The sequence below is a fragment of the Aethalodelphis obliquidens genome, unplaced genomic scaffold (assembly GCF_003676395.1).
Source record: "Aethalodelphis obliquidens isolate GAN/ISIS:26980383/991018 unplaced genomic scaffold, ASM367639v1 scaffold16, whole genome shotgun sequence".
Lineage (NCBI taxonomy): Eukaryota > Metazoa > Chordata > Mammalia > Artiodactyla > Delphinidae > Aethalodelphis > Aethalodelphis obliquidens.
In genome coordinates, this window is record NW_020837960.1 from 8,457,395 (window position 1) to 8,475,273 (window position 17,879).

The window sequence follows — 17,879 nt, forward strand, 5'->3', positions numbered from 1 at the left end:
CACAGATCCATTTCCCAGGTTTCTTTTGATCTTTAATAAAGCATCACATTTGTGTGATTTGATTTAGGTGTCAATAATCTGCTGGAGAATCTCTGAATCACTTATCTGTGGATTTTGGAAAAATTCATAAGCAATCAGTCAACACAATGATGGGCATCAGAATGCAGTGCTTCTTGCTCAATCGTTTGTCAGTACTCATGCTTTAAAACCTATAAAGTCTGCTTAAAAATTTGAAACCTGTGCAGATGTCCACACACAGGATGAGAAGGGTGCAATGTGAGAGCCAACAGAACCGATGTTTCGATTTTAGACACCTGTTCATTTGGAAGACATCTGTGGCAACCAACATGGGTGAAAAACAGAAGCCCCAAAGCCTCCCAGACAGACTGGTGCCTGTTCCTGCCTGTGAATGATTGATTCCGAGCTAGGATCTTGATGTTAACATGCTTTCTCCAGCTTTGGTAATTATTCCACTAGGCTGCGTAAAGCCTGTTTTCACACAGGAACACAATTACCATAGGTAATTGCGTGTAAGCAAATATCTACCTTTCTATTGGGTAGTCACAGTATCACCCATGTTCCAAAGCACCAAATTCTCTTTGCAGGAATACACTTGACATGTCATCATTGATGTAATTAGCATGCTTAGGGTTTTTTAAAAATGTATAAATGCATCAAATTTTCACTAGAGACTTTTGTTCTTATCAAAGTCTCTACGATAACAACCTGTGAATTACAATAGAAGGTAATTGGAACACAGTGTTCAATAGGAACATGTTGAAATACAGAGCTATCACTCTACAGCATTAACTAGGGAGACAGGTGCAGATTTCCAAGCTCTCTCTGCCATTTCCTGAGTTTCTGTTCACACTGTAACTAAAGAAGTTCAAGTGCAGGAGCCTGAACTAGTCACAATGAAATGATGACACAAACACATTAAAAGCAAGGAGTGTTCCACATAATTCAGACAAAGCAATTCAAAGCACAATACAGAATTCAGAGACTTGCAGCGCTCACTTGTCTGCACTGAAAGCAGCAAAAGCAATATCGATTTTATTTATTTATTTGCATCTTGATCCAAACATTATAAATGCACCTCCCAAAACACAATAATACAATAGGGTTTCTAAAAAGCAGCTTCAGAACTCCAAGGAACAAAGAAGAAGAATAAAATGAGGTCAGAGGTGAAATTAACACAAAAAATGCATACCACGAAGTCTAAATGTGGCACTGAGCTTGGCAGTAACACAAAGACTATGTATGATGCCCTTGTTCAGGAGAAGCACAACAATTCCTGGTAAGCAGATGGATGGCTACCAAATTAATTCAATCTGGATTAGAAAGGTACCTTGTGATTTATATTCTCCACTGGATTTACTTTCCTAGTAAAAGTAGACTAGTGTTATTCAGATTTTGAATTGCCCAATAGTATGTTATAAAATCACATTTTTGGTCATGACCAACAACTGGTTTTAGAATAGAAATTATTAAAATGCATTGCACATTGGATAATTATGGCTTCATGAAATTTTTATTTTAATTATACACTATATATAGTATATATGTATATGGATGTGTATATATATATATATATATATATATATATATATATATATACAGGGTTGTGAAATTTTTTAATTTCTTTCTTATTATGGGTTATGGTCAAAAAAATGTTGAAAACCCCTGAGCTAGTCTGATGAAGTCTCTTCTTCCTTTCACTGGGCAACAACAGGAAAGCAGACATGAAAAATGCACAGAACTGAGATGAGGGAGAGAGGTCTGTGCTTCTGTGCCCTGATCGGTGAGGAAAGCAGCTGTACGTTTGAGGCAAGTTCTCTGGAGAGTTCTGAGTGAGGCTTTATAGCCGCAGCAAGTCCCAAAAGACAATTATCTTCAACTGCTCTCTTCCTATTACTTTTGATGAATTTTAATTAGTAGTATTAAGAAGGTAACAGATATTAAAGTTACTTTTAAATCACAAGTTAGTGATAATACAGACACCTGCTTCAGAGCCCAGCTCAGGAGAATCTGGAACTGGTAACTGCTCACCCACAACCCTCCCAGGCACAATCAACTCCCTCAGCCCATCCTCCGTGCCTCCTTTGTGGTCCGGACAAAATCCTCTTATGCACATCCATCTCCCTCGCTAGACTGAGAACCTTCAGAGGCAGAGACTGTGTCTTTCCACCAGCGATCACACTGCCTGGCACTTTGTAAACACTCAAAGAGTATTTGTGGAGGGGTTGAAGGCATGGATGAGTCACTGGATAGTTGCTGTCACTCCTGTATTTCTCTGATGCAATCAAAATTTGTTTTCATAATGAGGAATCCCTGATATTCCAAGATTCTACAATGTTTTCAGAATTGAGAGAGAAAGGGGGCTTTCATGTTAATTTCGTCTATTCTAATTTTTAAAATTTGTCATTTACACTAATCAAGGATGGCAGATGAGTTTCAAGTCACATGCTGACCCTTGCGGACTGGCGGCAGCTCCTGGAGTGCTATGTGAGAAAGGATTCCCAGGCTGGCTCAGGGCCAAGCTGGCCGAAGTGAACATCAGAACTGTGGAGCCCGTGAAAAGATGACAACCGCCCACATGTCACATCTGCCATCTCCAAATACCTAATCAGAAGACCCAAATATTCATCTGTAACAGGTACTGAAAACTGGTTTTGTTTAAAGTAGCACTCCCAATCTTCCCAGCTCCTCCCAGGAAACAGCTGACTATAAGAAGTTTGGGAAAAAGCAAGGTAACGTCATGATTACTTCACTCCAGTTTCAGTATTGACACTACTAGATGGTACAAATCATTAGTTCCAAAGCGGGAGAGATGACCATGGAATTTATTATATCACAATCTCTTCTCCCTGGAATGGGATAGAGGAAGAGAAAGAGAAGGCACCTAAAGGCTGTAACTTCTAAAACAAGTACTTCATAATTGCTACTTACTAGCAATTTTTAAAAATGAAATGAGCAGCTGTGGGAATTACAAGAGACTTGTCAAAACTTTTCAGTGTTTGTTATTTCTTGATAGGCAGCCACCCTCTATCTCCTCCAGGATCTTCGGGGTTGAAACAGGGTAACTGGCCATCTTAAATGCTCCACGAGATATACATTTCAAAGAGGGTCTTTTGTTTCACTTCATTTTTCTTAGATCCATGTTTATATCCAAGATCTCTGTGAAGTAGAAAGCAATGCACTCTAGAGGAAATTGTTTGCAAACCAAAGAGAGAATTAAGAATTACAGGTCAGAGCCATTTGCTTGCAGTTATAATGGAAGTTCATGGTTAGATTTCAGAACACTGCTTGATCATTACAGCATTGTTTGTGGTGTGTTAGCTGAGAAATTAGAGAATGGATTCTTCGTCTCACTCATACCTCTGAGTAGTTTTGAACAAAGGTGATTTGGCAACATTCAGAGGAGGCCTGCTAAAGTCCTCTGGGGTGCAGAGAAGCTTCTGGATAGAAAATGGGCAACAGCAGAAGCTGTTACACCCCACCATGGGATTCAGCTATGTTAGGGAGAACATTGTTTCAGAACAGCATTATTCCCAAAAAGCACATTAAAGCCCACGTGATGGCAAGCATCCTGCTCCAGAGAGAGAGGACCTTTTGTACAGAAAATATACAGAAATCTTTAAAAAAAAAAAGAAAGAAAGAAAGAAATTGCAAAACCCATTCAGGGCTTCATTTAGTCGTACAAGAACTTTCCACCTGTCCCACCTCCTTGGCCTCAGACTACAAGGAATGTGTAGAAAGCAACACTCAGGCAGCAAACTGTAGCTGATAGAAGGAAGGCTAACTGGTTCTGGGAAGGAGAGGATGGATAAATAAAAGATCTGGGTGGAGCCCATCGGGTTAAACACAGGTAGAGTGGAAAGGAACAGCTGGTAACAATGCAAACATGCAGCAGTCAAAAGGAAAGAAAGAAAGAGAAGAGATCATAAGATGCAAAGGCAAAATCAGAACCGAGACTGGCAGTTTAGAAGAAAAAAAAATAGCACTAAAATCAGGAGCTATTGGAAAATGCATTATTAAAAAAGTAATAAGAACACAACATCTGTAAAACAAAAGTCCAAACTAAAGTGATAAACACCAACCACAAAATGAAATTAAAAGGACCATAATAGATAAATTAAAAATTAGAAAAAGAAAGTGGACATAACTAAAAATCAAATTAATCACTCAGAGCAGGGGTCTTCAAACTTTCCTGTAAAGGGCTCGACAGTAAATATGTTAAGCTTTGCAAGCCACACAGTTTCTGTCACAGCTCTTCATCTCTGCTGTAATAGATTATATATGTAATATATTAACAGTCATGGAGTGTTTAGAATAGGGCCTAGGCACAGTCATTGGCTGTTATTATCAGTAGTAACAAGACACATCCAAATCAAGGTATGGAACTTCAAAGATAAAGAGAAACAAATCACTCCCATATTGAAGCAGAAAAAGTTACTCAGAGTGGGGGAAATCAGGCTGGCCTCATGCCTTTTCACTGTAATATTCAATTCCAGAAATCGACAGAACAGTGTCTATAACAATGAAGAAGCAACATGTATGACCAAGAGTAGTACACCCAGCCAAGCTGTTCATGCGTGAAGGCAATAGGCAGTATTCTCAAATATGAAAGAACTCTGAGAAGTAGGAATTTATAACCCCTTTGCTAAAAAATAAAGTAAATAAAAATTTTAAAACTAAATGACAATAAAATCCAACCAACCAAGTGATAAATTAAAAAGCAAACAGTAATGGCAAAGTCACGGCAAAAGAACTAGTGCTGAGCATTGCTTCCATCTAAATAGAGAACTCAGAATGGTTAACAGAGGGACTCATGTTTGCAGAATAAAATGTAATGCTACAATGCTGACAAAGAAAAATAATCTGAAACAAAAATCAGGAGGTAGAGCGAGGGAAGGAAAAGTGAAAAGAAAAAGAGTCCTTATCACTTCACCTTTCCCATCAGTTTGCCTATCAAATACTATTTAAAGTTGAAATATATAATTTAAAAAGGTTATGATTCCAATCTTGTAAAAACTTTTCTACCATTAGTGGGATGACATCAGACTTATTATTCTTGTTGATTAGAAACACTGGCAATTCCTTAAGTTTCACTTTAGCTTCTTTTTCTTCTAAAATGTAAATAAATTTAAATAAAATTAAATGTGGTATTTAAACAGAGGATGACTGCATTATTTCAAAATTATTTTTTGTTTATCCATTTGACCATTTGTCTATTCACACTGTATACGTCCAGAAAAATATGTGTACAATGATATTCACCAAATTATTTTCAGGTGGTTCAACTTAGGGTGATTCTTGATTTCTTCTTTGTACTTTATTCAATTATGTTTTTTGACAAGCAAAACGTGGAACTCCTAGGTGCCCACCAAAATGTTTTCATACTTCCTGTCTGCACCCACGGCTAAGCTACATTTGCCAAACTCTCTTGCAGCTACCTGTAACCATGTGCCTAAGTTTTCTTGGATAGAATGTGAGCAGAAGTAATGTTCAACTTCTATCTGGCATGACCATTGACTTCTTTCTTCTCCTTCCTGCCTGGTAATCAGATCCAATTTAGAAAGCATGTATTGTAGATGGCAGATGTGTCAGGACATATGTCTGAAAAAGTGTACGGAACAGAGGCACTGAACAGCCAGGAGCGTTCACTGCAGTTGTGTTACATGAGAGAAGTAAAAATGTTGTGTTCTTTGGGCCACGTTTTTATGCGTCCCATTTCAGAGCATCCTATGTATTTTTTTTGGTATAATTAATGTAAGCATGTGTTATTTTAATCAGAAAATAAATAAGAGGCCCCCAATCTAAAAATACAATCAAACTAATCTAATAATAAATAAAATCCAGGTGAAACTCCCAACACAGAGTCACAGATTCCAATTAGTCTGGCAATTGTGTGAGAACAAATGTGGCTGCTGCCATCATGACTGAGGACAACTGAGGATGGACATTTTGACAGCTGGGAGACCTAGTGTTCATGGAACTTCGTGCTCTCATGGATCTTCTGAATTGAATTCATCTCTGAGACTTGTTTTTTTTTGTTTGTTTTTTGGAGATAGCCTGCTTTATGATGTTTCAGATTCTTTGAGAATATGTTTCCTCTAAATTCAGAAGGATTTTAATAAACTCGAATATTATGCTTGCTACTCAGTTAGATATTTCACTTGGTTCTATGTAAGCAGTTGGATCCAGACAAACCTGTGTTCTCTAAATACTATTTCACCATATTTTGAAAATTAATTTTGATGTAGATCCATGGATTAATTAAATTCATGTACAGAACATAGTTTGGGAAACATTACCAATACACCATTCATTGTGTTTTGACATGCAATAAGAAACTACAGTTCCATGTCAGTGTATAGGGCTATTGAAGGCCAGTGAAATTATTTAGATCATTTGGATATTAATCCTGGAATCAAGATATTTATAGAAAAAAAATCTGAAAACTGGAAGGGGCCTCAAGAGGCCATTTCATCCAGGTTCTTCCAAGTAAAGTATCAAATATCTTTTGTAAACTTTTTAATTAAGCTGCAAGATGACAGTTTTCCAGCTTTTATTTATCACCAGAGAAATGGGTTTCAAAGAATCACTGAGGAGAGGAACGTGGGAGGTTCAAATAAAAACTCTCATTTAGTTCTCTTCATACATCTGCCCCTGAAAAGTCTTTTTTGAAGTCCAAGAAAAATTTTTTTTAATTTTATGAAAGAACAAATTGGAATATGAAAGGCATGAGAATCCTAAATGTCTGGCTCATTTCCTCTCAAGAAATAGAAATCTTTCAACAACGTGTTTATAAGTTACAAGCCAGACACAAACACTAATTTCTCAGTCCAGAGATATCCAATTTCCATTATAATGCACTTAAATCTCTGCAAACTGGAGTGTTTTTAGAAACCATGCCAGTCTAAGATGTCTGAAACAATGTCACCTGATTCTTTTCCGAAGTTAGCTTTCTACCAATTAGCTATTATTTCTAGCGAGTACTCAGCCCCCTCAAAGGTAACCATTCTATTCCCTTTATTCCTATCTTATTAATTTTGACATTTTTCCTTTTATACATTAAGGTGGCAATAGCAGCATGATCAAATTCATCAAGCAGAGAAAGATACTTCCAACTTGAAATCTAATTAATTTTTCACGTTCATTATCTTTTGAGTGTTTCTTGCAAAAGGACATTATCTGCTTCTCTTTTCATGATAATTGATGCAGTTCTTTCCCCACCTTTTTATTTTTTCTAATAGGTGAGGAAAGACCTTTAATACTTATACTTACAATCTTGCCAGTAAATTTTTAAAGGATAAGTACTAAATATGTCATTCAAGATGTATAATGTGTTACAAAAATCAGATCCATTTGAATAAGAAACTCATTAAAGGGTAAGTTTAAAGAGTTTACAGAAGTACACCATTCCTTTATGAAGCACTGAATTACTAATATGAAACATGGTGACATCCATTACCCTCACATTTTTAAGAACTCATATAAACAAGAAAATTATTTTAGTGAAACTATAACAAACAATACACTGAGTAATTTTAAACCCTGGCTCCCACTTAGATATAATAAGCTAATTTAAAGGAAAAATGAATGTTAGGAGAAGAAAGGTTGGTGTGTTTGCCTGTGTTTTAGCAAAGAAAGGGGAAATATTCTGAACAATCAAAACTACTTCATGTACCTAAAGAACTAGATGTACATTGAAAAGAAATAAATAGTAAACAAATACAAGTCTTCCTTGACCTACCATGAGGTTACATCCCAATAAACCGTTATACATTGAAAGTGTCATACCTCGAAAATGGGTTGAATACACCTAAATATACCAAACATCATAGCCTAGCCTATCTAACCATTCTCAGAACACTTACATTGGCCCACAGATAGCAAAATCATCTAACGCAAAGCCTATTTTATAATAAAGAGGTGAATATCTCACATACGTTATTGAATATTATACTAAAAGTGAAAAGCAGAATTGGTCGTATGGATGCAGAATGGTTGTAAGTGTGTCAGTTTTTTACCCTCATGATCACGTGGCTGACCAGGAAGAGCTGCCACTGCCCAGCACGATGAATAAGTATCAGACCACATATCACTGGGCTGGCAAAAGATCACAATTCAAAGTATGGTTTCTACTAAATGCACATCACTTTGACACTGCCATAAAGTCGAAAAATTATAAGTCGGACCCTGTCTGTATTTTATAAAAACTTTTACGATTTTTTAATGTTGGCATAAAAAAAGTAGAAGTGAGGGAAAGTTTGCCATTTGACATTGGAAAACAATTCTTTGTAATATACATACCTACTAAGTATGTCTGCTAAAGGTATGTCTGAGACTGTTAGAGAGTCCCAGCATCCATCCTCAGCTGACCTACCCTGATGGGCCAGAAAGGTACAGGTCACTAATAGGGAGAGGGCACGCATATGTTTTCAATGAAAAGGAAAGAGACTTTTCTATACCCAGAGAGAAAGGAGTAACGTATAAGTCAGCAAAAGTTAAGGGAATCCCAACTAGTGGGCCAGCAGGTCCCTTAAACAATGTCTGGGCTAAAGAAAAGGGGGGACTGGCAGGGAGGGATGGGCACGTACCAGAGGAGGCAACTGCTTTTCGAACATGAACTCATCATGGTGACTTTCCTCTTCCAGGTATGGATTCACTGGGCCTCAGAGAAATGATTAGTCCAGGTCAATCCAGGCTGCCTCACAAGTCAGAATTAAAGAGAAGGTCCAAATGGAAGCTTGGTAAGACTGACTACAGCCCAGACTACAGTTTTCTTCACTTTTCATGCTCACTCTTCTTGAATTAACTGTGAGGTTGTATGTGCTAATCCTTTCCTTCCTCCATCAGAAGTTGTTGCCTTGAGCTATCTTCTCAACAATGGAAGCACACAGAACATACTAGCAAATTGAAACCGTAGCTTTCACCTAATAAATGGAATTCTTCTCTGTGAAAATCCTGCTACGTCATTAACTAGGATCGAACCATACACTCAGCTTCATTAGGCACATGTCTATTCAACTGAAATATCCAGCCCCCAAGACACTGAAATGCATGTAATATGTACAGAGCAATTCTGAGGATTCACAGAAACATATACTTTGGCTTCTCTGTTCAGGTATAGATTTTAAAATAGTAAAGAGGATATCAAAGGGAACAAGATTACTGCTAACAATAAGAAAAAGGAAAAATGGCAAAAGGAAATTAGAGAATTTGAAAAATTTACCTGAATTCATCCAAGTCTCACCATTGAAGAAGAACAGGGTGCGGGCAGTTTTCTGGAGAATTTACACAGCAACCGCTGCTGGATAATCCACCGTCCCACGCCTAAGAATTCACATCAAAAACAAAACAGGCTCTCAGCAGGTATAACTGCATTTGAAGCTGATTTAAGATGTAATTTGAATGCTTTCTGAAATTATACGGTTTTTTTAATGCATTCGTTCTATCTCTAACTCCTTACATCTCAATTCTTTTTCTTTATTGTAGGGAAAATAATGTAAGCAAAATTCGAAGAAGGAGGTTAAGAGGTGAGCTGTGTTGCAGAGATAAATAAGCTAACATTCCCCTGGCCATGACTTCCTGTGCTGTACAATTTGAAGAGAGAATAAAATGTCTCATCTTCTACAGCTGAGTCTTCAGTTGCACTCCGAATAAACCCAATCACGACACCATCATCTTCTCCATTTAGTCTTCAATTAGATGCATACTCTCTCCCTGTAAGAAATACAATTTCCTATCTGTGTTTTGCTGTTACCTTCTTCAGGGGAGCTCATTTCTGTGTCCTACAAAAGTGGTTCCGCTTGCTGATCACTAGCATCATTAAGCATTTATGAAGCACTTTAGACTTATTTACTAGAGCTCATAATATCCCTATAAGATAGGTTGGTATAATGGTCTTGTTATAAATGAGAAAACAGTGGTTTAGTAACTTAGCCAAGGTCACACAGATAATTTAGATAAAAGACTCAAAGTCCCTGACTTACTGTTTAGTACATAAGGGAACTCTTAAGTGGTATAAAAAGTTATGTTTCAAAACTTTATACCTCAACTGTTACTAACATAAGTAAAAAGAAAGATTGTTTTTTGCTCTAACCTGTTGGTTGATGGCATTATTTTGGTGGATCCCTGATGCCAGGGCCAATATCTCTGTAGTTCTCTTGGTATCTCCTTCTTGGTCCCAAGATTACAGCTCCAGCTCCAGGAGTATGTCTGCATTCAAGGCAGTAGGAACAGGAGAAAGTATTTCACCAGCCCTGTCTATCCCCAGCAGGAAAGCAAAAGTTTTCTCAGAAAATCCCCAGTACAATTTCACTTACAGGACTTTGTCAAGGGAAGCTGATATGAACATTTAGCGTTCTACTGTCTTTCATGAAAGACAATAAAAACGATGGGCAATTGTGCCAGCCAACCAACGGAATCTACCACAGTTTGCATAATTTTCTGTTGAAAATTCATTTGCTAAGCATCGTTTGGTTCCATTACATGCTAGCATTTGTTAACAGAGCACTGGGAGCCAGCCTCTGTTTAAAAAAAAAAAAAAAAAACTGGGACAAAACTTGTAAGTTGAGAAAATTTTATCCATGGACTTAATTTGGTGTAAGGGGAGGGGGGGATTTTATAAAAATAGGCAAAACTGATTTAGGGCCTTAAATCTATGGTCTAGTGTACTGTATTCTAAGGAAATGGTTTGAAAATTGCTATTTTAGTACAGATGGGCACACATTTTCCAGAATCATGCCTCTCCTTTGTTTGTGTCAATCCCCAACAGATGTGTCTCCTTCATTCTCCTGTTTATCTAAATCTTATCACAACGCATGGCTCAATCATTTATTTGGCATACTTTGCAAGTTGGCCTTGCTGGGACATTCACCACTTGCTGTGGGAGTATTTACTGTCTATGAAGAGTCATGATGTAATTTTTCTCTTATGTTTGTCTCACATGCCCAAGGATTGTGACCTCTCTTCTGCTTTGTATCTAAACAGTGAAATATATAGAACAACAGCCAATATTATCAAGCACTTAGTCTGTGCCAGTTAAATAATTTACATATATGATCTTACTTAATTCTTACAACAATCCTGCAGGACCAATACAATCATTATCCCCATTTCACAGATGAGATCATTGAGTTTAGAGAGGTTAAGCAACTCACTCAAAGACACACAGGTAGTAAGTGATGCAGCTGAGATGCAAATCCAGGCAATCACCCTTCATCATTTGATTGACGTATAAGATGTATGTTTAAGGTGTACAATGTGATGATTGGATACACGTTTAATTTGCAAAATGATTACCACAATAAGGTTAGTTAACACCTCAATCCCCTTTCATAATTACTCCGTGTGTGTGTGTGTGTGTGTGTGTGTGTGTGTGTGTGTGTGTGTGTGGTGTGTGGTGATAACATTTAAGATCTACTTTCTTAACAACTTCCAAGAATATACTATACAATGGCTGGGTGGAGAAGAGAATTCATGAAGTAGGACCCCTGGATGGGCCAGACCCCAGGAGCAACTAGTGGTTTTCCAGTAGAAGGCAGAGTAGAGAGAACCAAGAGACCTAGGAATGAGATGTCAGCTGAATTTTACTAGAGTTGTCCAAATGAAAAGAATTTTAATTGCTTATGTTAATTGAATGTGTGTCATGGACCAGATGTTAAGCTAAGCACCTTACCAACATAATTGCATTTAATGCTCACAACACTTTGAAGTGTAAACATTATTTCCATCTTACAAGTTGAGAAAATTCAGGCCTAGAAAAGTTAGGAAATATGCCCAAGGTCAAGGAGATGGTACTTGGTGGAATTTTTAGGGTGGTCTTTCTGAACACAAAGTTCAGGTTCTTTAAAACTACATCATAGTACCTACTATTAAAAAAATAAATATTCAACTCTAACTCAAATTAGAAGCAAATAACTTGCTTTTGGAGTTTTGCTCACTTTCAGCTGCAGGTAGGATGTCGTTCCACCTCTTTTCATTTTTCTGCCTTTTGCATTCACCCACGTACATCTGTGTCTGCAGGGAAGGCATTTCACTGTCTTACTTCCTCAAGTAGAAAACATTATAATAGTCTACTCTGACTCCTTTCTTTCTTTCAGGTTTATTGTTAGAAAAGAACATCCAGGTCATGGTACCAGTCTCCTAAATTAATGCTCCAGACAAAATCTAGAATCAGCTCTTGACTGTATTTTGTATCCCATTCTCAGAAGGTAATGAGCTTGGGTTCTATCAACAAACATCCAGTGACTTTCAGCATTCCCTAAAATTCATGTATCAAGTCATTTATTGTAGACAACGCCTCGGGATGCAGATTGGAGATAACTGTGTCGTTGTTTAAATCTCAGTATCTTAGCAGTTTACACACATTACAAAAAGAGCTAAGTCCCTAATGTCCATTAGGAACTAATGGCCCACAGAGTTTCTTATCTTGGCTTGAAACTGTGCTTGAGTTAGAAGCCACTAGATTTCTCTTTTCTATAACTTAAATTATACAAAATTGACATTATATCATTTTTACCATATAATACGTGGATTAGCTTCCAAACAGAAACTATTTACAAATTTTAACTTTAAAAGAAATTTAACAAACCTGGACAAATTATAAACTCTTGAAGTAGAGAGTTCTTCTCCAAGATTCTGGTGAATTCTGACCTAATTATTATGACCTTTTAGAATACATTTAAGATTGTACTAAATGGTGAGTGTATTTCCTAACATATGACTAACAGGTAGTGATTCTAGGCTTCCCTGTTGTTTCAGACATTAACACTGCCAGAGCTCATGTGAAGCGGGTAATGTGTAGAGGTTCCAGATCCGGGATGAAGCAAGCCAAGGCAGAGAATGTGTGTCCTGAGCACAGAGCAGTGGTCCCTGGGCTGCTTTGGTCTTGGATCTGTGAGAAAGTGAATGGAACTGTTTTAGGTCCTTCTGCTTGGAATCAGATAGTTCTCACATTGACCTTGAGTAGGCTACTTCACCTCTGGGAATTTCAGTTCCTCATCTGTAAAATGGAGATCATAATGTCCACTTGCACTGTCAGTTGAGCACTAAACATGCTATGTTTAAAGCACAGAGCCATGGATTATCCTATGGGGCGCCTCTTCTTGAATGTTCCTCAGGCACTTAAGACCAAATGCATCCCGAAAGTAAGCCCATCAATTCTTCATCTTCCACCACCATTTCTGCCACAATCCAGTTATTCAAATGGAAATCATAGGGACCATCCCTGACTCCCCTTTCTCCCTCAGTTTCCATATTTAAGTGGACCTACAAATGCGTCAAAACTGTCTCCTTGACATATCCAGCCTCATACAAAGATGGGGCAGATTTTCATATGATGCTAAGGGCTTCCTAGAAAAAATGTAACATCAGCTCCATCTCTTGGTCCCTTTTTCTCATCCTCTAAAAGCTCAGGAATCTCTGTAGCCCAAGGTCTGCCACTTCCATTGATACCCCAGTACAAAATTTCACTGATTGAATTATTACCTTAAAATGCCCCCTAGTGACAATGCAAGAAAATGATAAGGCAACTTTCAAGTTCATTTAAAGCCATCAAAAAATAGTCATCCACAGAGCACAGAAGCACAGACAGCTTCCTCACTTCATCCTAGCACACAGATATAAAGTCGTGGGATAACAGGAATATCTTGAAACGCTTACCAATGTATTTTCCCTCCTTGGTAATCATTTTGGGTTGAATTGTGCCCCTCCCCATTCATTTGTTTACATCCTAATCCCTAGAACCTCAGAATGTGAACTTATTTGGAGACTGGGCCATTACAGAAGTAATCAAGTTAGAACAAGGTCTTTAGGGTGGGTCCTAATCCAATACAATTTGTGTCCTAATAAGAAGAGGAAATTTGGACACAGACACACACAGAGGGAAGATGATGTGAAGATACAGGGAGAAGATGGCCATCTATAAGCCTGGAACAGGTTCTCCCTCACAGCCTTCAAAAGGAACCAACCCTGCCAACACCTTGATTTCAGACTTCTGGCTCTAGAATTGTGTGACAACACATTTCTGTTGTTTAAGCCCCTTAGTTTGTGGTACTTTGCTATGGCAGCCCTAAGAAACTACACAGTAATCCAGATTCTTTCCTGACACTCCTTTCACCATTCCTTGCAGCCAGGGAAGGGATAGATGAGGACTTCCTAGGGAAGGAGAAGGATGGGATTGAGGGTGCCTCTTGTCAGGTTGAAAGGGGGTGGAGGACCCTTCAAGAGTCATGGGAGAGAGCTGAGTTAGTATACAGAGACAGGGAGGAAGAGGAAGAAAGAAAAGAGAGAAGAGAAAACAAGAAAGGAGAGAAGAATCAGGACCATCTTACATTTCTACCATCCCTAACCTCAGAGTTGAACTTCCGTGGAAGGAATGCAGTAGAGAACCCCCCTTTACAAGTGTCACTCCTTACGTCTCTGGAAATTTGCCAGTCCCTTAGACAAGTCCTGAGTTGCTCATGACGCCAGTGCACTATGGTCCCAAATGGGACTGGAGTAAAAGTGGAATTGACTAGGGTAGCTGTCTAGGTGGATGGAAGGAGCTAGCACTCCTGATTCTGCACAGTCCAACATCCGGAACCCCTCATATGCTCTCGTGGGTGATATGCGAGTGCTGTGCAAAGTTGTGGAGCAGAAGAGGCCTGGGTCAGGACAGAGCACACAGGGTGGGGAAACTCATGACCAGAGGCGATCACCCCCAACTCGAGCAGCAGCTTCTGGTAAAAAATCCACAGCACAAGACAGGACCCCCACTTGCTTCAGGGCACCCACATTCTTGCTCAGAGATCAGATGAAATGAGACATCGCAGGGAATGCAGACAAAATCCCAGAAGACAATAGGTAAAAAACAAAGGTCCTTCCCCTGCTCCCACATGGACACAAGCATCAGGTGGCACCTGTATGGGATTTGAAAAGATCAGAAGAAGCCCTCTGTGTGGAGAGGAACAGACAGGAAGTTTGAACTTTGGACTAAGTGTTTACAACATAAATCCTAGCAAACTGGCACAGTAATCCAGATTCATTTGCTACAGAAGATACTGAGCTGTATGTAACTGGCAAACTGAAGGTTTTGCAGCCAACATTAGGATGGGGACTTCCAGGTAAGGCAAGTTTGGTTAGAAGATGGTCACTATTTTTATCTTGCACATCTGAATTATGGTGAGTCAATTTCTATCCCACCCCCGACACCCCATTAGATAATGAGTTGGGCGTGAGAATCAGGTAGCTAAAATTAAAAAAAAAAGAAATTCACACTAGAATGAGTGACTCCATTCATTCATTCAATGTAGTGCTACAATGTGGCAAGGAGATGCTACACTAGGCTCTATAGGGGATGAAAAGATGCCTAAAGGAGCAGACCTGGAAGGCTGGCCAAGCCCCAAGGTCATCGTTTTTCAGTGGGTTTCCAGAGCGAAGTTTCCCACCGCAGAAGGTGACACTCTTCATCATCCTCCAACTGACACCTCTTTTGTAGAGCACTGTTTTTTAGAATCCGGAATCCCTCTTTCAGGCTTTCAACAACAGGCTGGAAAGAGAAGTCTCCTGTCCTGGGGTTGCAGCGGGAGGGAGCAGGGGGTGGGAGGGTGGGGTAAATCTTCCATGGGATAATCTCCACTTTCAGAATCGATGAAGCTTATGGTTTACAACCCTGTCTGAGCTCTCTGTGCAGCAAGCCCCCATCTCCTAATCTATATTCAGGCAGTGATTTTGAGTATTATGTAGCTTGAAAACTTGAAGTGAATTTTCTGGGTGGTTAATAAGCTATCTGTACGAGTATTAATGAACAGTGACCTTGCACTGAAACAAATGCTCCCTAAGTGTTTGTCTCTTCATTACTCCTCTAATATCAGAGCGTTTTGCCTCCTTAGTTCCCTAGCTGATTATTTTAGCCAATGTTTCTACCTTACAAACTCAGGCAGGCTAAGTGGGTATACCAGATGTGTACCCACATGTCCTTCAGAGGCCAACCCTAAAGGATGGGAACAGACCTCTGAGATGTTCTCTTTAACTTTCATCACTGCCCAATACGTACTCACAGAGTCAGGAATATTTGTGTAGGTGTGGAGATTTTCAGTAGATGAATCTGATTGCTTTGTTGAGCAGCTAATATGTTCCATGCACTGTCCTAAAGGCCAACACAATGGAAAATGATGGAGAACTATGTAGCGCTTGTCCTTAAAAGTTATTTACAGAAAATTCTGAATATGCTATGTTTATAAGAGATTGACATTTAATAAAAATATTTAGACTATGCAATGCAAATATATAACATGAACATAAACATTCAAACACTATTAATAATAACAGCTAACTTTTATTAAGTGCCCTATTCCTTGATGTGATTGGGCTGAATTCGTTTTTTTAACAACCGATCTGCTCAGCCATCCTATTCATTATGTAGCAGTATGAACTCCATCTTACAGATGAGGCTATAAGAAAGGTGCCTAAAGTCATGCTGCAGTTGAAAATGTGGTGAAACTACTATTCAAACCCAGGACTATCTAACCAACATCAAAAGAAACACTCTTACCCCTCGTACACGTCTGGTTTTGAAAATACTGCACAAGAGACTCTGTCATAGAGTATATCCTAGACTTGAAGCCAGCTAATTATGAGAATTATCTGAGAAGTTTTGTAAAAACACACATACCTGGGCTTAACTCCTAGAGATCCTTCCTTGATAGACCTGGACTGGGCTTGCAAATTAGTATTTTTATAAAGTCATCCACCCAATTCTACTGACCATTCAAGTTCAGAAGTCATTGCTTTAAAAGCTATAGAGACAGGATCTACACAGACCAATGAGTGGAAGTGCTAGAAAATATCCACATTATTTAGGATCTTTAAACAATGAATTCAGAACAAAAACACACACACAAAAGTCTAGAATCCTCAAATACCTTGATTAATCAAATTTTTTAGGGAAAAAAAAAAGTCCCCTAGACAATATGTTGTATTAACCAGAGAATTACTGAAAACACTTTGGCTCTTGAGTTATGAAAATAGCTGACCTCTTTTTGCATTAAAAATTAAAAGGTATAGGCTTGTCACATGGGTTTTTTCCTAAATGGGTTTTCCCTGTGATTATCCTGCTGAGTTCAGGTGTCCAAGACTGAAATTAACTTTAAGACAGTCAATAAGGACAAGACTCTGCCTTGAGTTATAATCACACAAGTGCTTGTGCTACTGTGTCAGCCTACAAGGAGAGCAAGGATTGCCTTTTATATCCTTTTACTTCCCTTCAAGGGTCTCCAGTCATGCCCTGCCTATGATGAGCACTAAAAAATACCTGTGCATTTAGAGCTTCACCTTCTCTTGCTTCCCTTGAAATTCATCCTCCTGAATCCACAACTTCTCCCATCAAAGACTAGAGTTACAGTCTATGAAGATGAATGATTGATTATCCAAGATTAAGACAACATGATTCTTTCTTAGTCTCTGGTTTATTAACTATGTCCAGTCCCTACCCACAGTCTTGTCCTTACATCCCAGGATAACTTGGCATGTGTTCAAATCATTTCAGGAGTGGGAGGCAGACTCCAGTAGCTTAATTATGTAGGTAGAAAAGGTATCAAAAGTCCCTCAGTGTTGTCTATCATGTACCTAAAAGTAAGAAAATGAAATGAGTTTGTTGTCATAGACACTGCCATGAGGAACAGATTTCTCTCCGCCTGTCTCAGGAAGACAAGAGAAAAGCAAAAAAGTGTAAAGGTATTTTGAGTCTTTAGTTGAACTTAACTTGAATGCTATTGTTTCTCCACTCAAACATGTCATTAACAAAAGCACTGTAAACCTCAAATGTCAACTTTGACAACTGTTATACAAGCACCAGACATCATTGTTTTAACTCTGCCTAGGCTTGC